Below are 26,210 nucleotides of genomic sequence, written 5' to 3' on the forward strand. Positions count from 1 at the left end.
AGCTTGTTCTCTGTTCCATCTAGAGCAGACACCTGTTGCTCACAGTCTGACCCAAAGCGTCCAATGCCCCAGGCCCCTCCTGTGCCAGGGTCCTGCCCCTCTGGGCTCGGCATCCCCTGCAGCGTCTCCACCTTCTGTAGCATCCTCTTTTGTGCATGCGCTGACTGTTGTGCTTTTCTCCTTCACTCCTTCAGAATGCCTTATCATCTGTAACAGTTTTTGGTTTACTGATAGCACCCATTCTAATGTGGACACAGATTTGTTATTTTCAAATATATCTCTAATGTCATTGCTAGGAATTCGGGGCAGGAGGGAGAGCCTGGAGCCGGCCTATACTCAGCTCACAAACTTAACCCTGTACCAAGCATCCCCTCCTTTCCTTTGGGCCTGGACTTTCATGGATGAGTAGGAAGTTAAGGAATCAGGGGATTTGGAATAAGGGTAGAAGTTAGGAGGATTCTGGGTTTCGGAAAAGTAAGGGCAAACGGAATTAGGTATAGTGTGTGCTTGAGGACAGGGAGGAGGTTCAGAGCAAGTGGTTGGTCTCAGAAGTATCAGGAATATGGTTGCAGGTAAGGGAGAGGCCAAGGAGACACTACAGCTACATGGTGATAGCTTATACTTGATTTACAGTAGAAGATTAAAGATATTTAATTGATTATTGACATTAGGGAAGCATTAACGTTTAGTAATTAATTTGCGAATACTTATGCAATACTTTGTAGAAGAAAATTAATGTGAGTTTTAATAAAATTGTCCGTTTATTTTGATTAATAGTAGATTTCCATCATCTTAATTTGTGTTTTCTGTTGATCAGGCTTCATTCCTGCCTCTTTCTCTCCTTTCCTGCGTTCTATTAGATGGCTGGCTTTCTTTCTCTCTCCTTTGTATGTACTTCTCCAGCTGTTCTGGAAGTTATAAATTTTAGAATTTTTAATATTAAAATTTAACATTTATTCTCTGCTAAATATATTTCTAATATTTAAAATTATTCATTACTTTTTTCTATTGCCTGAGCAAGGCAAGAACCTTAGCACACCTTAACTACTGTGCTCTCCCACCATCCCATTTTCCTTTTTATGGGGAGAGGGATCTAGGATTTCTTTTTTCTTTCCTTCCTTCCTTCCTTCCTTCCTTCCTTCCTTCCTTCCTTCCTTCCTTCCTTCCTTCCTTCCTTTTTTTGAGTAAGGAAAGGTTTATTGATCAATTGAGCAAGAGGCGCCAGCTGAGCAGATGGGAAACCTAATCCTCAAATCCATCTTGAGAAAATACAGAGTTGGCCGGGGTGGGGCTGGAGGCAGCGACCCGGTGTGGTGCGGGGCTGCCCTGATCTGCCTGCGCTCCTGGTTGCTGCTCTGCGCCCGCTGGAGAGAGTGACAGGAAAACGATCTGACATCGAGTAAGAACCCGTGGCAAGAGCCAGTGAAACTGAAGAGAAAGTGGACATTGCCGTTGGCTCCATATATACCTCTGGATTATGGCAGGAGAAGTGAAATGGGTCACTGATACTGAGAAGTCAGTGCTGATAAATAACTTTGAAAAGAGAGGATGGGTCCAAGCGACAGAAAACGAGGATTGGCGTTTTTCCTGGATGAGCATGCCAACCATCCAAAATGGCTTTAGTGTCGCAACTGGCCGTCAGCTCTCAGACAATCAAATAGTCAGCCATTTTCCGAATCACTACAAATTGACCTGGAAGGATCTGATGGTGAAGAATATTAAGATCCAGGAAAGAGCTGGAGAAAGAAGGGAGTCCTCTGGCAGAAAAAGATGAGAATGGAAAATACCTCTGTCTGGACTTTGTTCCATTCACCTACATGCTGCCTGCCGACTACAACCTGTTCGTGGAGAAGTTCAGGAAAAGCCCCTCTAGCACCTGGATCCTGAAACGTTGTGGCAAAGCCCAGGGTAGAGGCATCTTTCTAATCAACAAGTGCTCACAACAAGTGCTGTCCCGGGACAGCAACACACCTTCATTTGTATCTTAATCCACTAAGGAAGCCTACATGATATTTCTGTGTATTAACAGCCCATCACTAAATGGTGGGAGGAAGTTCGACCTGCGCTTGTAGGTCCTGGCGCCTCTGTACAGCCCACTGCGCTGTCACATATGTGTCTAGAAGCTTGTGTTCTGCCGCTTCTGCACAGTAACAGAAACCCCCAGCACCAGCAGGCTGGACACATGCTTGTTCATCTCACCAATGTCGCCATTCAGAAACCTGGGGAAGACTGCAGCCACGTCCATGGGGGCAAGTGGACTGTGAACGGCCTGCGGCTCTCCCTGGAGAGCACCCGAGGCAAGGAGGTGACCCGAAATTGGTTCGAGGAGACCCACTGGATCATAGTGCAGTTGCTGAAGGCTGTGGTGCAGGGATGGACAATGACAAGCTCTGCTTTGAGTGCTGCGCCTACGACATCATCCTAGACGATAAGCGGAAGCCCTGGCTCATGGAGGTGAATGCATTCCCATCTCTCACCTTCAGCTCCACCAGTGATCGAATCCTTAAGTATCACCTGATTCGCGACACCCTCAGTATTACAGTCCCTACTGGTGAAATTCCAGACTGTCAATGGAACAAGTCGCCCCCACAGAAGTTTTGCACAATTACGAGATTGTGTACATTTGCCTGTGATTGTGTTGTCATCCTAGTGTGTCTGGGACTGAGAGGTGCCAACGCCCAACTTGGATTTTCTGGGTATATGTGGATTGACCTTATGTGGGCAGCCTATTTCATTTATTAATGATGTTGTGATGAGTTTCCTACAATTCTTTGATAAAGAATACATACTTCCCTTATCTCCTTAAGCCCAAAAGAGAATTCCTCTAATGATTAGCATGTCTATACACAAGACTAAGCAGAAGCTATTAATTAGCCTGAAGGCCATGGGAATAAAGCAGGCTTGAGCAAGGTGGACTCTGAGAGACCCATCATTGCATTCTGTTATAATTCCCCCAGGATCTAGAATTTTTGTTCAAATTTTTAAACAAAATTATTTTATCAAATATTTTATCAATATCTACACTTACTATTTTTTCCTGAATCCCAATGTTTCAGTCTGAGTTTACATTTTATTTGCTGAAGTATAGTTTATTCAATTTTAAGCAAGAATCTCTGGGTGGTAAACATCAATAAAATCAAATTAATTAATTTTAAAAATCTTAATTTTGCCCATACGCTTATTTAACACTTTAGCTCCATTCACAAGTCTGAGTTAACAGTCATATTTTATCAATACTTTGAATATATTACTACACCATCTTCTGGCATCTGTTGTTGCTGATAAGAAGTCTGCAGTAAGCCTAATGGTCGTTTTTCTGTACGTGATCTGATTTTTCTCTCTAATAGCTTTTAAAACTTTTCTCCCTCTCTTTACTGTTCAGCATTTTCAGTACAGTATGTCCAGGAGAGAATTAATTTTCATTTATCCTTTTTATCACTTTGTGCTTTTTTTAGTCTGAGGTCTAATGTCTTTATTGAACTCTGGAAAATTGTCGAAACTTGCAACTACTTTTAGATATATGCAGAGGCTTTTCCATCCATCCTCCAAGTCCGTTCAGTACTCTTTCACACTTTTACATCCTTATCTGTCTGGCTGTGTTCTGGGTAATTTCCCAAGATTTCTCTTCCACTTCACTAATTCCCTCTTCAGCTTTGTCTAATCTGTTTAACGGAAGCACTGAGTTATTAATTTCACTGACTATGTTTTTCATAGATAAGATTTATATTTGGTTCTTTTTAATGTCTATCTATGTATGTTCCACTTAATCTACTTTGGTTTTACAATTTTTTATCTTTTGTAATGTGTGTTATTTCTTCCTTTATCCCTTTGAGTAGATTAAGTGCTCTTTAAATTTTTCAGATTGTTCCATTATTTGCATTTTGCCCCCAATCATTTTTTGTTGGTTGTTCTCATGTGTCTTAGAGTTTCAGTTTGCAGATTTATTTTGAGAGAGAGTCCACCCTCCCTCCACCGATTGTACCATCATGTCTAGTGTTTTGGTGGCCTCCTATCCACTCTGCCCTGCCCCACATTACTTAGCGCCAGTTTAGTCCAGGCTGCTATCACGTAGTGAGAGCCACAGTACAGCACAGAGACGTAGTATAGCTCCAGTTGTCTGGAGCCTGACAGCCTGAGCTCAAATTCAGGTACTGTTGATCACTTGTGTGTTATCTGGGGCATGTTATTTCACATTTCTGTGCTGCAGTTTCTCATCTTTCAAATGAGGATAATGGTAGTATCTATCTTTTTTTTTTTTTTTTTTTTTTTTTTTTAAGATTATTATTGGGGAAGGGGAACAGGACTTTATTGGGGAACAGTGTGTACTTCCAGGACTTTTTTTTTTTTCCAAGTCAAGTTGTTGTCCTTTCAGTCTTAGTTGTGGAGGGCACAGCTCAGCTCCAGGTCCAGGTCCAGTTGCCAGTTGGTAGTTGCAGGGGGCACAGTCCACTGTCCCTTCCGGGAGTCGAACTGGCAACCTTGTGGTTGAGAGGATGCGCTCCAACCAACTGAGCCATCCGGGAGCTCAGTGGCAGCTCAGCTCAAGGTGCTGTGTTCAATCTTAGTTGTAGGGGGCGGAGCCCACCATCCCTTGTGGGACTCAAGGGATTGAATTGGCAACCTTGTGGTTGAGAGCCCACTGGCCCATGTGGGAATCTAACCGGCAGCCTTCGGAGTTAGGAGCATGGAGCTCTAACTGCCTGAGCCACCGGCCGGCCTGATAGTATCTATCTTAAACTATAGTTTTGATGATTCAGTGAATTAGTGCTCAGAAGAGTGGCCAAGAGTAAGCGCTCAAATGTTCTAATACATTGGGAATATTGTAGATCCAGATGCAGCCAACAGGATTTTTGTCCAGTGCTTGGTTGCGTGACTGCATCAGCTACCTTCTGCTGCCTTGGATGTGTAGCTTTATTAAGCTGCAGCTCCAGGTAACAGTAACCGTGTGCAGTGTCAAGCAGTGAGTGATCCTGGTTCTCCAACCCTATTCTCTCATTGTGGACTTTTGATCCCCCTTACAGCACAGAAAATGGAACTGCCGTCATCCTATGGCTGCTTCTGGTCTTGCATTTCAGCAAGTTGTAGAGGCAGTGGAACCAGAAGGGATATGTTTTTAACTTCATTTTGAAATAATTTCAAGTGCACAAAAAAGTTGCAAGAATAATACAAAGATTTCTCACTTCTGTACAACCAGATTTACCGATTTTAACATTTTGCCACTTGTATTGTTCTCTCCCCTTGCCCCATCTTTGATATATATATTTTCTGAATGATTCAAGAATAGGTTGCATACATTACACTTTTTTACCCCTTCTTATTCAATGTTTATGTCCTAAAGTTATTCTTGCCTGAGTAAATTTTTACTATGATGTTAAAGAGTGAACTTGTAGTCCTGTCCTGACCATTAAGTCCCCAGTGTTAGCCTTTCTTTGACCATAACTGATTATTTTTAAGGAAATGAGCCTTAGATAAGCAGTGAATTTAAGCATAATCCTTTTTGTACCTATTAAGAAACATTGTTAGTTAAAATTTTATCTTCAATTGCTTTCTGCAAGAATTATAAAATAAAATATAAATAATACAGATGTGTATGAAATAAAAACTAAAAGCCTCTTCCCTTTTTCTCACTTCTCGGGTAATATTTTGGTATACGCCCTTCCAAACAAAAGTGGATCAAAGCATAAGTATTATTCTGCAAATTATTTTTCATATTGTGGATTTACACTTCAATTATTCTTGACCTTGTGAAACTTTCCCAACACTTTCTACGTAAAGATATTTTTTTTTCTGGTTGAAATTTTTTCAAGGATGTTAACTTCAAAATGCTTATTTTATTTATTCTAATATCATATTTTATTGTTAAAAATACTGGTTGGTGGGTGACTTTAAGAACTCTCTAAGGCATAGTGTAAAAAAGTGAGTAAAAAAGTAAAAAAGCAAGTTACCAAATGCTATGTATAATAGACCATTTGTGGGAAAAAGTACCAAATCTGTTTTATTGTAGGGACGTACACACCAAGTTGATAATTATACTTACCTCTAGGGAAGATACTGTTTTAGGGGAGGGAAAATGCAGGAATTTTAACTTCGTTTTGCTTGCATTTTTTTTACAGTGATAATTCATATTTTTTAATAAAATACAATCCATGTTATTAAAAGTATGAGTTTTGCATTATTATCTCCAAGTTTCAGTTGTCTCCTCCCACAATTGTTGGTATTCCCAGCAATAATGCATCCTCCCCCCAAAAGCCTGTCATTATTCTGGAGAATATTACTAGATGTTCAAGTTTTATTAATAGTTTATGTATAGACTGATTTTTTTCAAACTCTTGTTGTTATGTTCAGCTATATTATTCTTCAAATAGATTTTGGGGGCTGGCCAGGAAAATTAATGTTTCTGTGAAGAACTATGTTGTGAGTATTAGATATTGACTTGTGAGCAAACGTAAGAACAAAGTATGTGTGTACATTGGAAACTGGTGACTTCTGTCAGCGCTTCTGTCAGTGAAAGAGGAATTTTAAGTGTAAGAATATGAGTGTTGTGAGGTCAAAGGCATAGCATAGTGAGGACGTACAAACAATGGGGTAGTCCTTGCAGCAGACTTATTTCTTTTTGTTTCCCTACCCCAATGATTAATTTTGAAAAAATTTAAACCTACAGGAATATTGGAAGCATAGTACAAGGAGTATTTATATTCACTCAGATTCACCACTTGTTAACATTTGGCCACTTTTGCTTTATATTTTCTCTCTCTGTGTTTCTTGCTCTACATACACCCCCCACCCCTGCCCACACACACACGCTACAAACTCTTTATTTTTCCTGGATGAACCGTTTGAAAGTAAGCTGCAGTTACTTTCACCCATAAATTGCAGACTATCACTCCTTTGACCCAGTGGTTATCTAAACTAACGATCTTTGGCTAAGTAGCTATTACATTGATAGTTGCAAAATGGTGACTTGCTAATTCTATCATTTCTTCCACATTTATTAACTGGCATTTTCCTACAAAGAAGAGCTTCTCCCCTTCCTGCTTCCTCCCTCATATCTCTACAGACTCATGGATTTTTTTTTCAATTGAAAGTTTTTTTTAGTGTTGTCATTATTCTTTTTAATGACCAAATTGTCCCAAATTTGTCCCATGGAACTCCTTTAAGTTGACTCCTGTGTCCTTTTGACGTGTCCCATTTGTCTGATCACTGTTTCTTGCTTTCTGACCAAAAAAATTTGCAGAGTCACCTTTGACTTTACCAATTCTAGACTTTCCCAAGGATCTCTGCTTCCTTTTGTTGGTGAATGGTATCTGGAAACCAAGATCTGGATGCTAGGCATATTGTGGTTTATCATTGCTGCTAGACCTTTTCAGTAGATATAACTAAGAAATATAGACAAATGTCTATATATGTCATTTGTATATATCATTTATACATATAGTAGTTATATATGACATACCGTGTTTCCCTGAAAATAAGACCTAGCTGGACTGTCAGCTCTAATGCATCTTTTGGAGCAAAAATTAATATAAGACCTGGTATTATATTATATTAGACCCAGTCTTATATTAATTTTTGCTCCAATAGACGCATTAGAGCTGATGGTCTGGCCATGTCTTATTTTCGGGGAAACACAGTAGTTATATATAACATAGTTATTATATATACATGTGAACATACATATATATTATATATATTTAGAAGTATGAGTATATACACATTTTACATTATGACTACATATCATGTATTCCAAGACCAAAATTATTCTAACAGTGAACCTACTAAAAATTGATGACTTTTATGCAATCCTTTTTGTCTTAAAATATGTCCTATTATGTTCGTGTGATCTGAGCACTGTGTTCAAAAAGTTGCTTGAATGAATTATTTACTCTGTGTTGTTATGTGAGGAATTTAACACACAGTTAAATTTTTTTCTCTATTGTCAATTTGTGGGTGTTTTTTCCTATATTTTTAGTTAATATAAATTTATGAATATATAGAACAATTGATTTGGTTCAAAGCTCTATAAAAAGGTATTCTTGGAAAAGTCTTGTTCCCCTTGTATCCCATGTACATATCTATGGATAACTATTTTTATTAGGTTCTGGTTTATATTTCTTGTGTTTCTCTTTTGCACACACACACACACACACACACACACACTTATTCCTAATAGATATATGTACAGAGATATATATATAATAAGAGATCTCCATCTCTTATTATATGTCCATTTCTTATTTTTCCTTTCATAACAAGTAATATACTACATATAATCTTTCTTCCTTGAGTATCTTTTTCAGTCAGTATACCCTAGAAAACACTCCCTGTGAGTTCATAAGAATCCTCCTCATTTGTAGCCGTTACATGGTACTTTACTGTGTGGTTGTACCATAGTTTATTCAATTAGTCTCCTGTGGATGGGCGTTTGGGTTGTTTTCGGTATTTTGTGCTTACAAACAATGCTTTCACAGCAAATTTTTTATGAGCGATTGCTATGCACAAGATGCTGTTTTAGTACTGCTTGGTGATCTAGTGAAGAATAAGGTGTATTTTCTGCCCTTGGAGGGCTTAGAGTCTAATGGAGGGAAGTTTTCAGAAGTGGGCTAGGAAGAGAAGTGGCCCATTACCTACCTAGTAGTTTAATCTAGATGTTCTCAGTAATTCTGAGTATCTGACTGCACATTCTTATAAAAGCAGGATGAGATAACTATATAGGAATACATATTATCTTAGAGTCTAGCTTCCAAGTGAAAATAAAAAGAAAACTTTTAAGGTCAATACTCTTTGACAAATCAATGTGTAATAATTTATTGAGCGACAAGTGCTAGGTTTCATGAAATCGTTTTAGTTTTATAGCACTTTTGAAAGGTAAACTATAGTTAGGGAAATTTTTCCCTTACTGGTACTATTGAGCAAAAATAACAAGTCTGCTTGTTAAAGTCTTTTTTAGCTGTCTAATTTTCATTCCTGCCTAATGATAACACATATGATTGCACTCCCATTGATGGTTCGGGGGGGCTAGTTACCTTGGTTTGCAGAGAATTTGTTTGATTTTGCAATGCTGTGTTTAGAGTCACAGTTTTGATGCATAGTACATCAAAATTCCTTTTTAGTTCCATGCATTCCTTGCATGGTATTACAGAATATTTGATGTAGGTGTAGAAGCCTGTTCTGTATATGTTGGAATTCGTTGCAGATTGTGTGCAGCGTGTTATCCTATGTGATGATTACTGTTTTGGTTTTGGTTTGCGGTTACACCTGGACTATACAAAGGGAAGCTAGAAATTGAGCAGATGGAATCCTTGGTTCCAGTTTTCTAGCTGACTTTGAACTGTATTGGGCGTCTGTCTTCTGAGTTCTCCTTCCTCATCATGTAGGTTTGTCCTGTCCCTGTACCTGCACCACGCACATATTCATAACATGCTGACTGAGGCCGATTTGGTTGCTGCTGGCTAAGGCTGGGTCTGCTGTCGTATCTTGGTGGCCTCCATGGCAGCCACCATTCCTATCATCTCAGAAACCTCCTGTCCTGTCCCAAACCCTTCCATTTCTATTTCAAGGTTAGACCACCTATATTTGACCAGATTTCTGATTGATGCTCTACTCACTTACCCATATTTGTTCCACCTGCTTCATCTAGAATTTATTTCTATCCCCATGGCCAAATTCAACAATAGCATGTATACAGTCAGAAAAAGAAAAGCCTTGTAAGTCTTGCCTTGTTTCTGTGATAGACCACAGCTTATTTATAAGAAGACACAGCTTATTTATAATGGACCACAGCTTGTTTATAAAGCAGCTAACTCCTCCCAACTACTATTTTCTTGGTTTATATGATTTTTAAAAATTATCACGTTATGTGACTGCCCTCAACCAAACATATTGACTTTAGGGAGGTCTGAGGTTTGATTCCAACCACCAAAAATAAATGCTACGGTTTTTGGAAAATGTGAAATGAACGCTTAAGTAAAGCCTTCAAAATCCTGTGTGTTTCAATCACACGATGCTCAGTAACTTGAAAAAAGGGGATAGGGGATTTGGCCTTTCTTCTAGCTTATTTCTAATATTCGATTAATATAGCATTGTAGACTATTATATTTAACTGTCATTTCATACGCGACGCATGAGCATATGTACGTCAGAGGTCTCTGCACATGTTTGCATTTTCCTATCTTGTCTTCATTGTCTCATCGGGATGCCAGTAGGTGTCACTGTGTACATTAAATGGAAATCAAGATATCATTAAGTGCACATTTCCAAAATTAAGCATCACCACAATTTTTTCTCAAAAAGAGAGCTCCCAACAGTAAGCAAGAATATTTTTACCTCTTCCTTTTTTTAAAAATTTAGAAATATAATCTTCTTAGACTATTTTAAGAAAACATGACAGCATTTTTTTCTTTTCCCCATCCTACTGTCTCATTACTTAGTATCTGAGTTCTTAAATACATGTAAAACTCTCTGTTTGAGGTGAAGTCATAAAAATCAGAAGACGATTATTATAGCCCAACATATGAAATTGAAAGAGTAGCTCATTTTGCATTTTTGTATGTCATTCTCCCATCATAGGACTTTGTTGCTAGAAACTTTTTTGCAGGGAGGGGTAGGATTTCTTCACTCCAAATATTAAGTTCTGACAATATGAGTAGTTTTAAAAATCTCTTAAGATGCATTAAATAAATCTGTGTGCTCAAGCACATACACGTTTGCCACCTAAAGATTTTTTTAACAAGTATTTTTAGATTCAGTATAGTTTTACTAGGCTACTCTTCAGATTTCTAAATGTTACTGTAATAGAAGAAACTGTTCACTGATGATGTTTCCAATAATATTACTGGACCTTGATTGTTTAAATATATGAGACTTTTTCTGTGGGTTCATTCTTCTGCTCAGTACTCAAAAAAGTGGAAGTATTCAACTTTTTGTCTTCTCTTGCTTTTGGGGGGAGTACCAAGATACTCACTTATTCATTTACAAGGCTTTGATATTAAGATTAACAGTATCTTAGAATGCTTTCATCAGTTTAGTAATGTAATTCAAGGCTGCACAAATGTTCTGGAAAGCACTGTGTATGTTTGTGTGTGAAGATTGCGTTCTGTTGTCTGAAATATTTGTGGGATTTTTTTCATTCAGTAGAAAGTTGATCTTACTTCCCTGCGTAATGACTTAGAGAAGTGTCGTGGTGACCAAAGTGTACGTGTGTGAGACTTTAGAGCATAGGGGCACACCCACAGTCACAGTTAAACTGTCTTTGACCTTATTTTCCCTGATTTACAGAAATCAAAATGGAGGTAGTTCTATCTGATGGCAAGGGGGAAATTGGCTGCAAGACATAATACATGTGCAATTAAAATTCATTGGGGCTTACTCAAAATCCCTTTCCAGTTATACGTTTGTAAGTTAATAATTAATCTAGACCCTGCAGCCAGTGTTCCAGTGCGGTGGGCCATGTGCCTGGCCTCAGAGGGATGGAGCTCTGGCCAGTCCACCAGCAGTCCCAGGTGGGTTTATGGGCAGAGCTCAGATTTTCAGTTCCCTGGCCTAGAAAGATGAAGACAAGTATTGTCATGAAGGTTAAATACGGGTTTAGCTGAATCAATAATATTTTCTTAAAAGAAAAAGTGAGATCAAAGTCAATATGGAAAAAATGTAAACATCTGTGAAAGCTTGATGGTGGGTAGATATATCTGTTTTGAATGTTTTCTACCCAGAGACTCTGATCCAGTGGATCTGGTTGGAGGCCTGGCCCTTGATATTTTTAAACTGTTGTGCGAGACACAAATGTGCAGCCAGGATTGAGAAGCATTGGTGTGCAGGACAGGGTTCCTTGTTATGAAGCAGCCCAGCCAAATGTGGTTGGTGGGCAGTTCCCAAATCAGAGTCCGAGAACTGGAGTCAGAGAACTTGTAAGTGTTCCCCATTCTTGGTGGGTGTGGGACAACGGCAAGAGGCTTACGTTATTGATGGCGGGCTGTCCTGGCCATTTTTGAGAGCTGCTTTTTTTTTTTTTTTTTTCGTGCTGTTGCCCATGGTTTGCAAGCCTTGCTTTTTGTCCTTTCCGTTGGGTTAACTTTCACCACCTGCTACCAGCCTCCAGCATGAAACCTGTGCCTCACCTAAAGGAGCCCAGTCTGCTGTGCTTTCCCACTGCTGTGCTCTTCAGCCTCCCCCTGGCTGGGAGTCCCCGTGACTTTGGAGTCAGAGTAGTAAATCCCTTGCTGTTGGGAGGGTTCTGGCAACAGAAGTTCCAAGGGGAGGGTAGGTTCTGGCTGTAGCAGCAGTAGCTTGAGTGAACTTCTTTAACTATCATGAAGTCAATGGCAATTTAGTCTATGCATTAGAAAGTGTGTTTAAATTTCAGTTCTGTGTGGCCATATGGAAATGGGTATCAGTGGTATTAGAAAGCGTAACTGGCGAAAGATAAAATCTGACCTGTCAAAAGACCAGGAGCCATAATTTTATTCCTTTGCTAATATAAGTATGGCTCCTTTTTTAGAGGGAACATGACCTAGATATTTTAAAAGGACAAAATATTGCTAGTATAAAGAACTATTCCATGGTACCCAAGGTTTGGATTTCTTGAATTATAACTTGTTTTCTTTACACCTAGCAAGTGTTTATTATGTTCCTGCTTTATGCCTTGTATATGGGTGATGCTAAGCAGAATGTAGAAGAAATATAAAATGCAATTTCTTTCCTGTAGGAATTTTTAGGCGATTTGAAGAGATTCAGTTACAACAGTGAAAACTAGCCTATGGTTCGGAACAAAATAAAGAGATAAGAAGTTGTCTTGGAGTTCAGGGAAAATCAGCCTGGTCCAGAGCGGCTGGCATGCAGTAGCTATGTGGCAGCCCAGCCCCATTACTGCCCAAGGTCTGGGCTTGGTCTCTCCTTACTGTCTTTGTCCCATACAGTGCAAAGTTTGCCTGGCCTCTGACTCTTGACTTTGTCTCCTGTAATTGCCCATTGGACATCACGGATTTATCTTCTAGGCTTTGACTCTCCATCCTCTCCCTGGCAGTGTCTTGCACACTTGTTCCTATTCTCTCTGACCTTGGCCTCTGTGCCCAGTTGATGGTGCCTGCTGCCAGGCCTGTCTGCCGTGGTGACCCATTCAGCATCCCTCTGTCCTGTGTTGCTTCCTACTGGGTGTCTGTGTTTGGATATCCTGTAGGTCCCTCTATTTCAGATGCCCAAAACTGATTTCATTATTTCTATTCTTTCCTTCCTGCTTCCAAAACAAATGATATTCTTCTGTCCTCTGTATCTTTGAGTCTACCCATTTACCCCGATTCCTAACATAAAACATAAGGCTAATCACTGTCTCGCCCTCATCTGGGCATTCACCTATTTACCAGAAATACCTATTGTCTCTGCCCCCTGCCCTCAGTCTCCTCCACTTTCCTGTGTACTCGTGGTGGCAGTGCCATCTCACCCTTCTGTAGAGGAGGCTTTCCCTTGCTATGTCCCTCCACACCTCTTTTGAATTTGCCTTTCTGAATATTTCTGCTGTCTCTTGGTTGACTGTAGTCCGCAGGTCAGCCTTGTAGGGATGGTTAAGGAAAGCCCCTCCCCAGGCCTGTCCGTCTGCCTCTCACATCCTCTCAGCCAACCCCCCCACCCCCCGTTTGTCTCCTTTTCCCCACGACTTAGCAAGTTTCCATTCATACCAGTTTGTTAATGTTGCGTAGATAAATCCTACCAGTTCTGGATCTCTGTACTTCCTGTTTCCTCACCTTGGGGTGTCCTTAACCTCTCTGGGTCCACGTCTGCCCTCTACACAGGGAATTCAGTACCCAGCTCAGAAACTCGCTTCTCTGGGAATCATTGCCTGACCGCCCCAGATAGAGCTGGTCGTACTCTCCTCTGCGCCTTCAGTGCGCTGCACATGATGTACAGAATGCCCGCTGTGTCTTTTATGCCAACTTAGGTACCGCGTCATAATGATCAGCGAACAGATCCATTCGCTCTCTGGTCTGTGATCTCTGCAGCTTATAGTTCATTCATCCAGTTATCTACTGTACACTGGGCACCTACCTACACAGTGTGCAGTTCATCTTTGTTGGATGAAAGAAAGGCCATGTTGAATGGAGTTTTCAAACCTGGGAAGCTTTTGGCCATGGATTTAATGTTGAGTTTTGTTTCTTAATTATCCTTAAATTTTGGTTTACTGTAGTGTATCTGCCCCATGCAGCTGAAATTGAAAGCATCACTCTGTGAATCTGAGAAGAAAGAGTCTATTTCTGCATTTTTATACTTTTGATAACTTCCGGCTCTGCTACATTTATGATGAGGTCCCATGTAGTGGACTACTGTTTCTGATTAAAATACGCTATTTACTACACAGCTGTGCGCTGGTTCTCTTCCTTTCCTAGGTACACAGTCTTCTCCAATAGCTCCATTAAGAGATGTATAAATAGGCGTATGATGCGTATTAAAACTAACAACAACTTACGAATGTTGTGTCTATTTGGTCCTAGAGTTAAATGACACAGTAGAGATAGGAGACCTTATGTTTGTTTTCTGCAGCCCTTATGAATTCTTGGGTTATGTGGGTTCAGTTTAACATAGCAAGGAAAGCTTGAGAACGACCAGTTGTTGAAGTAAAGCGATCACCCAATAGAATGCCTAGTCTTTAAAAAAAAATTATAGTATTTTAAAATTATTTTAAGGTCATTAAATGGCCAAGTGCCATTTTTACAAATCTAAACTTACATGCTCCTAGGTTTTAAAAAAACACTTCCTTATAGTTACAGCTTTTGTCCCTATTTTATAGACTCTGAAATTATTGGTAATTTACATAATCATCAGAGAATTTGGCTTCATGTGTTTAATCATGTTCAACGTGCTGTTTGCAATGAGCTCTGTGACCAATGGAACACAGGGAAGAAACCTGAATGTTTCTCATTGATGGTAAAGCCAAGAATAGTTTCTCTTTTGACTTTGGCTTAAATGCCATGGAGCTTAACTGGAAAAAATGCCACTGCTTTGGGTCGTGTGCCCGTGTGGAAGAAGACAGCCTGGACCCCAGGCAAGCTTGGAGCGGCCGTTGGGCATTTTCCCACTCACATCACTGTCGGCTGTTAGGGTCCTGGTGTGGGTGCTGGCTCCCAAGAGTCATTCTCAGTGAATCTGTAAGAACATAGACGTTTCAGTTCAGAAAAGTTTTCTAAGTCCTTAATGTCCTCAGTGGAAGAGTGCTAGAACATACTGTGTCTTTATAACCCACACACACTCTGGCTGTGTAGATGTGAAACAAGACTGAAGGAGGCATATTTGATTTCAAGGGTTGCTTTTTCGTCGTTAGGCGCGGATCCTGATTTCATCCTGAAGTTGTCGTCCGTGGGTGGAGAGTGGAGGGAGGTGGGAGTGTGGGAGGGCTGGTTCCTGACAGATGGTTCCTTCTCCCAGTACACGTGAGAGGTCCCACCACGCATGAGAAGCAGCCTGTGACTCTAGAGCTTCCCTGTGTTGATGAGGGGAGACCTGTCTCAGCCACTTATCAGGAGGTTGGGGAAATACAGGTATTCCTGGTTCTCTGTATCCATCTGTAATAAAGCATCCCAGCTTGCCCCTGGGAATGCTTGTTTGGAGAGCTGCCTGCGTTTCCTGGGCACTAGTTTAACAGCCTTCTCACTTTCCAACTCAACCATTACTCCTATCTATAAAATTATGTTTGTAGTTAACGGTTTTCAGATTCAGGGATATTACTTAAGAAGTCAAGGTTTGATGAATTTTACCTGATCATTTACTGCCTTCCTTCTTAAACTTAGTCACCCTCAGTTGTATTCTAGTCCTTTGAGTTGTGAATGCCTCAGGAGTAACCATTCAACTACAACGAAGCACCTACTACGTGATGAGGTCTCCATTTGGCACTGGAGATAGAATAGCAGCTAAGAGTCAGTTAGGAGATATGTATATAAAAACAAGTACATATAACACAATGAACCACAAACATGTCAGGTATATAGAAAGAGCTAGAAATCACAGAACCGGCGTGGGGATGGGGGTGGGGGTCCTCTGTATTCTTAGGGTGAGCACGGAACTTATTCAAACTGAACGTGAAAGTGCAAGATGGTGGCATTGATCACTGTGCCGGGGTAACAGTGGTACCCCTGGGCTGTCTGGGGACAGTAGGGCAGCGGCGTGCATGGCCACTCTGTCCCCTGTCACCACACACCTGGCTTCCTCTGGGTTCCATCATACCACCCAATGTTTTGTCTGCCATTGTTCACCTCACAAAATTACAGTTAACAGTCACCGTGCGACTTATTAACTGTGAGGACAGCAGTGTGGGTCTGATTGGAGACGACTTTTTGTTTCCATTTAGGGGTGGGACGCAACATGTGTGAAGCAAAAGGTATTTGCAAAACCACATGTGGCCCGTGGTTTAGGAACCCTGAGTTTACAAGTGCCCTAAGGCATCCATTTCTGTCTGGGTGATCAAAAAAGAGTTTATCCTAGTGATCTGAAAATACGAAAAAAAAAAAAAGTGAAAGAAAAGAAAGAAATGAAGCTGAAGCATTTTACATGGTGTGATTTGTGAAGTGGCAAACCTAGCGCTTCTTGGAAAATCTAACATGTTTGAAGTAAACACACTTAACACCTTTCTGCTTTTCTGTTACTTTTTCTCATTATGCTGGTAGTACTATAAGAAAAAAGTCAGCAGCCACGCTAGACAAGCCCTTGTTCAGACCTCCATGCCCTCGCCCGTGAGGCCTGGCCAGTGCTGGCATGGCCTTCGGACGGGTGTGCGGTCGCTGAGCTGACTCCCGCCTGTGCTCGCTGGGCCTTGGGGACCCTCTGAGGGGCGACTGGGCCTCTGTCTTCAGGGAGCCTTGGGTCTGAGTCTCGTAAAGCAGGTAAACACGCTTGAGCTGTGTTACTGGAGCCCAAAGGAGAGAAGTGATCTTTGCCTGAAAGAAAGAAGCAGGACCTGGGTGAGGCGGGGAAGGAAAGCTTTGGCATTGGTGTAAAGGAGGCTACTTAGTGGGTCTGAAAACCCGCTCGCTCAGTCTCCGTGTTTTCCTCGTTTATCTATGCTTTCTTTCCCTTCCTCTCCATTGTTTTCTTTTCTCGATGCACCCTCTGCCTTGAGTTTCTCCTGTTTGTATCCTTTTAATTTTTTTGAACTGATGCTCTACCTAAAGAGTTGGGAAGAAATGAATAATGACAACATTTATTAACCATTTTCTTCGCGTCAGACACTATGTGAAGCACTTTCCATGCATAATCTCATTTACTCCTCAGAGCAATTCCTTAAGGTGTATATGCTGTTAGTATCTCCTTTTATAGATGAGAAGTAAGTAGGGTGTGCAGAGGTTAAATAACTTGATTGGGGGGGGGGGTGTCACATAGTAGGTGGGAGGGACAGGATTTGAACGCTGCAGCCACCAGCTCCAGCTGCTGCCCAGTCAGTGTAGTATGTCTGCATTCCCTGTGTTAGGATATAGTCAATAGGTGCTACAGGAGATAATTTCAGAGGTGCCTCTACCTTAGATAATATTGATGCACTAGGGAGAAAGTTATTCCCTTCACTTATCTTTAATCCTATGCTATTTCCCCTACTCCCCTAGAAAAGACAACAAAACTTTTAACTTGGCTTTACTTTGCTGATCTCTCTTTCTGTGGAAAAGAGAACAGCCTTCAGGCTCAGAACCTTCAACAAGAAACATAATTTTAACATGAGTATTTCGTTTCATATTCACCTTAAGTTTTGTTTAAATTTTATTGGAGTAAAAAAAGGGTATTTAAAGAAAAATATTAAGTCCAGATAGGCTGCAGAGGTGGCCAGCTTGTGAAGTGCTCTGGGAGTGTATAATTTGGGAGAACACTCCTGCCTCAAGAGAGGAATTACAGAGAAAAGCTAACTGCCAGACAACCCTGAGCGTTTTCGCATTTTCCCCTCTAGGAGTCAGAGAGGCTCGTAATTCTGTCCCTTTTGCTGCCTTTTCCTTTTTTTTTTTTTTTTTTTTTTTTTTTTGTGGCAAAATATTAGGAGTCTGTCTGGCTTCTTGATCCCTGTACAAGACAGGTACCGATATATCACTTTATAGTCCTCTATCTTCAATGGCAACGGAAATGGGAAAAGGTTAAAATTGTTGTCTTTACAACTAAAGGGAGTAATTTATATGCATGGGGACTTAATCTGGTATTTTCTTTTTTAGAAGTAACTAAATTCTCCCATTTATAAGTAAATTTTGAGTGTATCTCAATTATCATTTTTTGTTTATTTTCCTGACCATGTCACAGGAATCTAAAAAATGCCCATTTCAACTTCTTTACGTAGTGGTATACAAGTTTTAAACTGAGCAATAATAGCGCGCTAAGTGGTAATTTTTTTTTTCTTTTCTAAAGGACAGAACAATTAGATTTTAGTAAGATTGAGATTTCAGTGTCTCTTGGTGTATTTGTCAGGACAGAGTCACAAGTAGTTTGCAAGGGTTCATGAACGAATCGGGTTAGGGATCCGTTGAGGCCATCACGAATGGATTGTCCTCATCAGCACACAGACAAAACAGAAGACGGGCTTGGCGCTGTAAGCACAGTGGCATGATATAATGAAGTTGTATTCCATTAAGCTCTTGTGTGCGGGGAGCAAAATGTCATCACCTGAATGTGGCTGCGTTTCTGTGATACAACCTCATCTGTTCCGTCAACTAGTTTTGCTCTGATCAATAAGCAGTTTTCTGTGGCCTTTCACTGCTGTCAGATGTCATTGAGTGATGTAAATGCACGTCAGAAACTAGAAACTTGACAGCTCACCCAGAGTGGGAAGGGAGAAAGGAGAGGGAAATCGCCGCGAGAGACATGGTTGACAGCTGACATCTCCTCGGGGTAACTGATTGGATACTGTAACAGCGGCACTTTTCCCGTATAAACATGAGGGAAAATGATCCGGGTATGTATAAAATACAGAACAGATGTCTTAAAGTAATTTAAGGGAAAAATTAGTATTGTAAACTGTGGCATAGTTGTGTAGATTGTTTATGTAAAATATACCAAAAATAATTAGTTGCTGTTAGTTTTTGACTAAGAACAATTAAGGCAAATGAAAATAGGATTATTTCTACCCATTTTCTCCATCACCCACTGCCAAAACTATAATTAGGAAAGTTTGTGTCAGTCTTGAAAGAGATGTAGCCAAGAAGACATTTATAATAACAGTTTCCATGCAGTAGAATTCTGTGTAGCAATAAAAGGAGAAAAAGGACAGTCTTTATGTCCTCATATGGGAAGATTGCCAGGGTCCATTGCTAAGTGAAAAACCAAGAGTAGATCAGTGTGTAATGTGCTGCCATTTGTGTAGAAAGGAAGGACGTAGCACTGATTGTTCAAATGTGCACAGAGCAAGGCCAAAAGGATCTGCTAACAATGAATTCCCAAAGAGGGACCATAGGGTGTGACCTGGTCAGAGTGTTTCGGGTTTTGAGGGAGACCTCACTGTTATCTTTTCATACCTTTTTTTTTTTTTTACTCATATGAATGCTTTACCTATTCAAAATGCTGAATTATAAAAAGACATTTATTTCACATATGAAATTGTTTTAAATACTCAAAAAGAAATAGAGTAGTTACCATATTAACGAAGGACACATATTCTAAGAGCCCTTGGATTCTTCATTCCCAAAGCTAGAAAAAGACATTCAGATATATTAGAATAAGGGGCTGTTAGATACGCTTTTAAATGATCTTAATACCATTGGCTAACATTCAGGGACACTTAGGTCATGAAAATAATAATACCTCTTATTTGTTGAGGGCTCCCTATATGCTGGGCACTAGACTATATGCTTTATAAATACTAACTTATTTAAATCTTCACAAAGAAAGTATTACTATCTCTATTTAACAGATGAGAAAAACTGACACCCACTGAGTTTCAGTAACTCTCTGTAGGACACACAGACAGTAAGTGGTAAAGTTGGAATTTCAACCCAGGGTTTTGGTCTCCAAAGGTAAGTCCAGGGTCTGAGTAGCATAGTGGAGGGAGCTGTAAACAGTGTGGACGTGTATATACCATGAGGACAGTTGCCTTAGCTTTTCTGTGTCACCAAGAGTAGAGCGCAGTGTTAAATCTCTGGGGTGTCCATCAGTGCCCAGACTGAGCCAGGTCCCCCCATCAGGGACACCTGCACCATCTGCATTTTCTTCCCGTTCCTATTTCAGTCATAATCATGTGCATACGAGGTCGGACAGTAAAGTTAGCAAACTCATCCTAGAAAAAGTGCTATATACCTCATTGCTGAATATCACTACAGTCACCTTTGAAGTACTCCCCTTGGGAAGCTATGCACTGATGCCAGTGCCTAGTCTACCCTTCAAAGCAATTTTGGAACTCTTTTTCTGCAATGGCCATCAGAGCTGTCATCGTATTACCCTTGATGTCCTGAATGTCATGAAACTGTCTTCCTTTCAATATTTCCTTTATCTTCAGGTAAAGAAAGAAATCATTGGGGGCCAGATCAGGTGAGTAGGGAGGGTGTTCCAATACAGTTATTTGTTTACTGGCTAAAAACTCCCTCACAGACAGTGAGTGATGTGAGCTGGTGCATTGTCGTGATGCAAGAGCCATGAATTGTTGGTGAAAAGTTCAGGTCATCTAACTTTTTCATGCAGCCTTTTCAGCACTTCCAAATAGTAAACTCGGTTAACTGTTTGTGCAATTGGTACAAATTCATAGTGAATAATCCCTCTGATATCCAAAAAGGTTAGCAACATCGTTGCAACAAGTTCGCACACTTGTCAGTCTTCATACAGTTGGTTGATCTCCATCTCTTCCCAAAGTTCCATGGGAGAGAGGCCATGTCTCTTTTGCTGCCCACTGTACGCCAGCTCAGAGCCTCGCCCACGAAAGTGCTTAATAAATGTTTGCTAAAGGAATGACTTATTTTGACAGGCAGATCGAAGTACACTGATGTGGTTTTCTTTTGCAAACTACCGAGTGGAGTAATTCTTTGTTGTGCGTGTTTTTCACTGATGAGGAGTACAGCACTGAGGTCAGGGTAGACTGAGAGCTTGTAGGTTCAAGGCAGAAAGATGACAGTTTATTCTATAGTGACTGTCACTTTACTCTTAGGAGTAGCAGCTGTAACAGGAGGAGATGAGGGAAGTAAGAAAATCACCAGAGAGCAAGTTTACTTTGAGAAAGAGAAACTTAACTGACGAGAAAAATCCAGTGGAAAGTTGGGATTTGAATCCAAACACTGCGGTGTTGAGGATGGGAGGCCTTTTGCCGTGTGTCTGGGTGTCTTGAGACCTCTGTTCTCCTGAGCTAATCCCCTGGGCTACAGCCCAGGCTGCTCCTCGGGGCATGACCACCCCATCTCTATTTTTGCCTTTCCTTTTACTTTTGAAGTTCTTGTCCTCTTCATTTCAGGTTATGAGAATACGGAGAGGGATTCAAAACTAAGGCCATCCCCACTGTTCCTCCAAGGCTCAGCCCGAGCTAAGGCAGGCTTTGATGAGCGAGTGAGACACAGAGAAGAAGGAATTTAGGTGGGGGCGGGAGGTGGCTTTATTGAGGATGGAGACAGTGGGTAGTTCCTGACCCTCTCTGCCTTTAATCAGATTGAGGTGGGGGTGAGAGAGAATGCTGCTGATGGATACAGGGAAAACTGTGCTGCGGCTATTCTCAGTCTGCACCCCTTTTCCTAAGCCTGGCTTCAAGTGCCGTCTCTGTCTTCAAGCATTGCCCACAATGCAGGAACAGGCTATAGATACTTCTGCACCAACATTTCCTTGTCACTTTCTCTGAGTCATGTGCTGGGTAGGTAGCAAGACCTTGGTTTGTGCTTCCTTCTTGTACTTCAGAAGCACGTCCTAGCCCCTAATCATTACCTGGTTTGACTGAAACCCAAAGTTGATCCTTGTACCCTGTGATCCCAGTTATAAAGAGAATACATTGTTTCATTCCAGTTGCTACTACCCTGCAGTTTGTAGATCATGGCCCACCCTTATGTGCATCCCTGTCATCAGGTACTTAGTCTATGGAGTTAATCGAGACCATAGAGTTCTTCCCCGCAGTATCCTCCATAGGACAACTCAAATAGTTCTGCTTCTCTTTCAGAATTCTATTCCCTCAATGGTATTACCTCGGTGGTGATTCTGGCCTTCCTGTATTCGGTACTTTGTTCTCTTTTCCGTTTGACCCAAGCGGGCAGCTGACTTCATCCTTGGTCCAGCACTGATGGAGCCCTGTGGATTCCTTCTGCCTTTCTCCTTAGGCCAGCCTTTATAGTTTTCCCCCACCCCCACCTCACCCTCCTCTCCCCTCCCGTGCCCCCACTACTTCATCCCCACTCCTTGATTTGTTTCCAATGGGAACCCTGGCAGACTGCTGAGTTGCACTACCTGCTTTGCCCTACAGGGGGCCCCACAGACTGTGGGTGAGAAGGAGGACCACTAGCCCACTTCCTACCTTAGACTTGTAGCGGTTTTCTCTGTCATGGTAACCAGCAGAGCAGCCTTCTGTTGGTCCCGCATGGATGAAGAAAGGAGAATAGCCTTTGATGAGAGAGGTCTTAAAAGGTCCTGGTAAGTTCGTTTTTTAAAATGCCAACTATCCACTTTTCTTTTTAAACTTTGAAAGGCCCAGCCTTCTGTGTTATATGACTGAGTTCATTTTTCAGTTGATACAGGATGGAATTTTGGAGAAGACTTTCAACTTCCTATTCAGTCTTCTCCATCCACTCTGAGCTCTTTAGAATCCATTATTTTGCATTCAGAAAGATTTTTCCGCACATCTGATCCGGTCAGCTCCTGGCTTCTTATGGCTCATTTGGTAGAGGCAGTCAGTCCTTAGTGTGACATGAGAGGCCCAGCATGGTCCGGCCCCTGCCTACCTAAGTGGCTCTTCTGGATCCTTCCTCTCCCTGAGCTCCAGTCTCACAGTCTCATTCCTCAAGTAAATCTGCTTCTTTTGTTAAACGAACCTTCTCCTTTGCCCCGGGTCCCCTCCACCCTCGGCTTTCCCTTAGGCGTTAGGCCTCAGTTTCATCACCACTTTCTCTACGAATTAGCCCTGAGTAGGCTGTCCTGCTTTCTGCTCTCCCTGTAGTCCGTCCTTTCCCTTGGAGTGTTTATAAAACTGCGTTGTGCTGTTCTTAGTTCACTGTATTCCCAGCATCTAGCACATGTTTACACATAGAAGTGATCAATACATTTTTTTACTGAATAAAGTAACTAGAGCCAGAAGTGAGAGTAAATGATTTATCCCACATAGCATGGCTACTTAATAATCGGAGTTAAGACAAAACCCACAGCGCCTTCCAGTGTATCTGGTTTTCGTTTCATCAGTGGTCTGTGTCCACACATGTGACTTGTTCATTCTGATCGCATGAGGAAAATGTTCTCCTGACTTTGTTTCCAGGGAGACCTGGAGCTCTGCTTTTTGTTTCCAGCTCTTCTGTGGAGTTGATTCCTTCTGGTGCATTCCCTGTGCTCCTCATAAGGTTCTTCACCAGGGGGCTGCTATGCTCTCGTGGCATTTCAAAATTAGAAATTGAATGTTTACCCACTTTTCTTAATTCTTAAGTGACTATTTCAGATTCGTGCTATTGTATTTGAAAAGCTTTTATTCCAGAGGCTCTATCTTGGTGTTTTCCTTGTAAAGTGCTTTATCTTTGAATAGTAGACCTGAGGCTTTTATCTTTAATATTTTGCATGTCAAATTCTATGTTAGCTGTTTCTATTGGCTTACTGACACCCCTGCCCTATTGACTCACTTTAAAGAAGGAGACTGTTTACTTAACAGGGGCATGTGGTCTGTTTTCCCAAAATGCAATCTCTGACCAGAAACGGGATGAATAGTAATCCTTCCTCACAGAAGCTGCGTGGAACCTGTCAGTTTAGCATTATCTGGCAGGCGATTTGGGATGTGGGCTCCTTATTCTTGCATGGTGAACTCTAAGCTGTGATCCTTTTTCTCAGCTCTGGACCAGACGGAAAATTTACTAGCTGGCCCTAATTTTGTTACTGAGATCGACAAAACTTCACTGTGACCCCTTTACTCATTGGCTCTGCAAATACTACTCGGCTTCCATGGGGAAAACATCTCTCCTTGCTCCTCACATGCCCTAGGGAAAGATCTTTGGTGGCTTCTGTGGCTTGTCCATGGAAAAGACGCATCTTATGTGACAATGACCTGCTTAAAATGTGGCATCCAGACTGAGCACAATACACCTTTAGAACGAAGGGTGATTCAGCACGGACTTAGTATGCAGGGTTCCAACTTCATTATGGAATTAGAAGACTAGCCTGTTGTTTGCTTGCATGCTTGTTTCTGTTTTTTCTTTTTTTTAATTTGTTCCTCTGGGATTCAAATTTGGTTGTCAGACTTGCATGAAGGAAGAATTGAAGAAACCACCGCAGTGTGGTTTTAAGTTTGCAGATGGACCTTCAGGTAATGGTGGTAGTGACGATGCTTATCGTAAATTTTCAGGCCTTGGCGTAAGGACACTGTCCAAAATCTATCAGTGCAGAATCTAGAAATTCAGAAGTCAAGTTCTTCACATAGCTACTAAATTCATATGTACTAGAAGTGGTTCCTGTAGCTTTAGAGTGTTCAAGGTGAGCAATTGGTGCTGTTTTGAGTGATGCTGACAAACCACGGGACAGCATTAAGGGCCCTGAAGATTTTTCTGGAGAGTGAAAAAGTCACAGGGACAAGAACTCCTATGGCCTTATTCACGATTAATTTTCAGAAAGTCTGCCTGTGATCATATCACGGAGCACAGAGCTCGCTGATTAGATGAGAGGCCTTTGAAAAGTCACTTCCTTTTCTGACCCTCAGTCTTCTCATCTATAAAATAATGCGAGTAACCTGTTTTTTGTGCCCCTCATGAGTCATTAAATAATCTTACAACACTGAGATGAATACTGAGGTTACGTGATTGCCACATGACTCTTAAATGTTTCAGAGGCATGTTAGTCTGGGGACAGTGGCTCCATTCACAGAATTTGTTGTTTGCCCAAGACCAGGGTTAAGTGACCACAAAAGGAATGCTCGCTCCACTGTTGCCTGTAGATTTGAGCAGAAAGCCAAAACCTGTCACTTAGGTGACTACCAAAGAGGACGCACCACCCCGTTTACGTGTACAGCTAAGGAATCTGAGGACATTTTGGCAAGATGATTTGGTTTATATCACTGTGATAACGTTTTTATATGTTTATATTCATTGTATGATTATGTTGTGTACATCAATTACATTTTTCTTCTTTAGTACATTTAAAGCCTTGGAAGCTGTGGGTTACAATTTGTATAGTCTCTTACTCTTTCTGTCCTGTGTGGAGGACTGAGCCTAGGAGAGATTAGGGATTTAATAAAGGTTTCATAGACTTTTAGAGCTGAAAGTGTGCTTGATGGCCATCTAATTTAACATTCTCACATATTTACAGGTGGAAGAGAAAAAGAGATTCAAGGAAGTGAAGTGCTTTACCAAAGTCACAGAGTCCAGGAGAAAGCAGAGTATAGTCTTTCTGAAATGCTGTTTCTGACTCTTTACAACAGAGAGCACTACCTTTGAATCAATTTTCAAAGAGGGTTAAAATGGGTTTTAAGAGAGAATGCTTGATATACTCTTTTAAATATATCTCCGCATGTACGAATTCAAGGGTGTGTATGTCTAATCCGTAGAAAAATGTATATGATACTCTTAGTGCAATTACAACTTTTTGCCGCTTATTAAGACTTCAGAGATACAAACCAGTAGCTCAGTAATTGCTTTCTTGAATCTGCCTTTAATAATTACATTTAGTAAAGCTGTATCGAAAAATAGAAAGGCAGAGACTAATGGAAAACTAGATTTTTCACTGAATTAGAAAGCAAGACAATCCATATATTGACAACACTTCAAGTTGAACCAGATCAAGAAAACTGTTTTGGACTGTTTGTGCAAAGAGGCAAACCTGGGCTTGATGGCCAGTGGCATCCGCATTTTATGGAAGCAGAGAAACTCTAAGAGATTTCATGTAAATCGGCATGTTGAGAGGAGAGAGTCCAGGTCTGATTTAGATACAAGTCATTTGAATCTTTTAAAGCCTGGAATTTCTCTGTGGTACTAACAAACCAGTAAAGAATGAACAATTCTGTTAATGAAGTGGGAATATCTTTGAATTTTAAAAAGTACAAAATTCATTGGGGGTTGCAACGGTGAGAGGGCTTCATTTGACTTGCTTCTGTGGCATTCTGTGTAGTGTTTTGACTTCATGGA

General features: G+C 41.0%; 1 protein-coding gene and 1 pseudogene across 2 annotated transcripts in view; both read left to right on the forward strand.

The window, feature by feature from the left end:
- Window positions 1-26,210, forward strand: part of SNX24 (sorting nexin 24) — a 139,661-nt gene that overhangs the window by 30,445 nt on the left and 83,006 nt on the right. The window lies entirely within an intron of this gene.
- Window positions 1,463-2,633, forward strand: LOC109445556 (polyglutamylase complex subunit TTLL1 pseudogene; annotated as a pseudogene).

The sequence above is a fragment of the Rhinolophus sinicus genome, chromosome 3, assembly GCF_057876585.1.
Source record: "Rhinolophus sinicus isolate RSI-liver-muscle chromosome 3, RSI-T2T, whole genome shotgun sequence".
Classification (NCBI taxonomy): Eukaryota; Metazoa; Chordata; class Mammalia; order Chiroptera; family Rhinolophidae; genus Rhinolophus; species Rhinolophus sinicus.